Source organism: Octopus bimaculoides, chromosome 18 (genome assembly GCF_001194135.2).
Source record: "Octopus bimaculoides isolate UCB-OBI-ISO-001 chromosome 18, ASM119413v2, whole genome shotgun sequence".
NCBI lineage: Eukaryota > Metazoa > Mollusca > Cephalopoda > Octopoda > Octopodidae > Octopus > Octopus bimaculoides.
The window spans coordinates 16,063,757-16,067,054 of record NC_068998.1 but is presented as its reverse complement, the minus strand read 5'-3'; the positions used below and the strand labels follow the sequence as shown (position 1 = coordinate 16,067,054).

Here is a 3,298-nt window from a genome sequence, read left to right as displayed (position 1 = left end):
GAATGGCAACACCAACCTCCAATCTGATTTGGCAGCGTTTCTACAGCTGGATGCCCTTCCTAACGCCAACCACTCAGAGAGTGTAGTGGGTGCTTTTACGTGTCACCCGCACGAAGGCCAGTCAGGCGGTACTGGCAACGGCCATGCTCAAAATGGGGTATTTTATGTGCCACCCACACAAGAGCCAGTCAGGCGGTACTGGCAACGTCCACGCTCAAAATGGTGTATTTTATGTGCCACCCGCACAAGAGCCAGTCCAGGGGCACTGGCAACGATCTTGCTCGAAAATCCTTACACATGTCACGGGCACAAGTGCCAGAAAGACGACGCTGGGCACAGGTGCTATCCCGATTTCGCTATTCGCTTGCCCCAATAAGTCTTTGCAAGCTGAGTTTCGTGTCCAATGAAGAAGACATATATATATGTCTTGTAAGCATGAGACATAAGTTTTATAAGTCACCAAACTATAGAAGAGGATGATATTATTACAGAGACTGTCTAATTGGAGCAAATACTTGAAATAAAGAATTGAACCTTAGCTCAGTAGAAGTTAGCAGGCCATGACCATCCAACTATTGATTTCCACCCAACTGAAATTAATAAGTCTTTCTTTCTCTAATAGGCACAAGGCCATCCTATCAAGAAGTGTAGCAGAGAAGACAGCAAAGCTGATCTTGGTGAAATTTGAACTTAGAGCATAAAAAGTTAGGAGAAATATTGCAAATTATTTTGTCTGACACTCAAACGATTTGCCATTAATAATAATAATAATAACAAGGGCACTCAGAGAGCACAAACCTCTGCCAAGGGAACACCAACGTCCTCTCAATGATTAGCCAGAGATGATTTTTAAAATGAGAATATCTGAAATAATCTTGACTACTCTCACAAACAAGAATGCTAAAAATGAACTTGAACGCTCTCAAAAGTTAAGTAAAAAAACTGGAAAAATAATCCAGAATCCTTGACCAGTACCAGATTGATCCCAAAATCTAATCAGTTTGTGCCAATCATGAGGCCAAACATCCCTGACAGTTTCATCCAAATCCATTCTGCGGTTCTTGAGATATCTTGTCCACAGTCAAACAAATAAACACGACTGAAAACAACACCACTGCCTTAGCGAAGGCAGAGTTAATAATCACAATAATAATAATAGAGGTAACTCAAATCTGGAGCCTAGGGTTAGGGTTAGGGTTAGGGTTAGTTGACCTTGGCGGAATTTGAACTCAGAGCTTAAATACAAATGAAATGCCCCTTAAGCATTTTGTCCAGTGCACTAATGATTCTGCCATCTTGCTGTCTTGATGATGATGATGATGATGACAACGATGATGGAGATGATGATGATGACAATGGTGGTGGTGGTGGTGGTGATGATGATGATGATGATGATGTTGATGATGGCAATGACAAGGAGGAGGAGGAGAAGGAGGAGGAGGAGAAGGAGGAGGAGGATTATACAAGAGAAAATCATATGAAATTCAGATTAGAAGAAAAAATGCACCAAGGCAACCTTAGAGAGAGGAAAATAAATTATAATCTATTATATTATGCTAGATAAAGAAACTGAGATAAGAGAACTAGACCAAAAACAGTCATAAATATCCAGAAATCAATGAACTAGACAGTGTACAATGCATGCACACAAATGAAGAAAAAGATCAGGAAGAAATATTATAGATGCATTAGATTAATACTGCAAACAGAACTAAATGCAAAAAATAAGGTCATAGGCATCAATACTTTAGCTGTTCCAGTAACACATTGAAGTTATAATGTACTCATTTCAATGCTATACAAACTAACAAGACAAGATAGGAAAACAAGGAAAATAATGGCTGTATATAGAATACACCACCCAAAATCTGATATAGAAAGATTATATTTATGACAAATACAAGTAGAAACCATTATAAAGTATCTACGAGAGGACTACAAAGATGTTTGGTAAAGTTAATGTAAATAGCCATGAAGCACTAACAAATCAAAAAATGCTTTGTATCCTCAAAGAAGCAAACAAAAATAAAGTGGAGCTGAAATGGGAAAGAGTTATAAAGAGAAAGAAGAAATAGGAGAAACCGAGAAAAGACTAACATCTGAGATAAAACTGGTGTTGAAGGTCAAGATAGAGTAATGACAAGAAAGGCCAACTGTTCCCTATACATAATACCTGGAAAATGGTGGAGGTAGATGAGGAAAATTTACAACTGAAATGCATGAAACTCGAAGTAGTGCAGAACTCAAAGAAATAAAGAGGTACCACAGAATTCAAAGAAGCAAATAGGCACCACAGAACTTACAGCAAAGAGGCGCCACAGAACTCAAAGAAATCAAAATGTACCACAGAATTCAAAGAAGCAAAGAGGCACCACAGAACTCAAAGAAATCAAAAGGTACCACAGAATTCAAAGAAGCAAATAGGCACCACAGAACTCAAAGAAATCAAAAGGTACCACAGAACTCAAAGAAGCAAAGAGGCACCACAGAACTCAAAGAAATCAAAAGGTACCACAGAACTCAAAGAAGCAAAGAGGCACCACAGAACTTAAAGAAATCAAAAGGTACCACAGAATTCAAAGAAACAAAGAGGCACCACAGAATTCAAAGAAGCAAATAGGCACCACAGAACTCAAAGAAATAAAGAGGAACAACAGAACTCACAGCAAAGAGGCACCACAGAACTCAAAGAAGCAAATAGGCACCGAAGAACTCAAAGAAATAAAAAGGCACTGCAGAACTCAAAAAAGTATGGTAGAACTCAAAGATCTCTGATTGCAACATAGGATTAAAACTTACCCATGAAAAACTACCAAAAACATGTAATCAAGCAGAATAGATTATCTATGTGCATGTCTTTGTGTTTATGTCTGTTGCTCTACAACCACCGCCACTATTTTATAACTGGTGTTGGTTTGTTTACATCTCCATAACTTAGTAGTTTTTGGCAAAACAGACTGATAGAGTAAGTAACCAGACTTAAAAAATAAGTGCTGGGAGTGATTTATTCAACTAAAACTGTCTGAGGCAGTCCCTCAGCATGGTTGCAGTCCAATGACTTTACAAGTCAAACATTAAAGATAAAGGAAGAAGATATCTGTGTGTTTACACACACACACACACACACACACACACTCACACGCACGCACACACACACACACACACACACGCACACACACACACACACACACATATTTTATACATGGAGTCACTGTGTGGTAAGAAGCTTGCTTCCCAACTACATGGTTCTGGGTTCAGTCCTACTGTGTGGCACCTTGGGCAAATGTCTTCTACTATA

The 3,298-nt window shown here is 38.8% G+C and overlaps 1 protein-coding gene across 5 annotated transcripts in view; it reads right to left on the bottom strand.

Moving 5' to 3' along the window:
* Positions 1–3,298, bottom strand: part of LOC106871185 (leucine-rich repeat-containing protein 63) — a 90,622-nt gene that overhangs the window by 7,247 nt on the left and 80,077 nt on the right. The gene's annotated exons all lie outside the window — the stretch shown is intronic.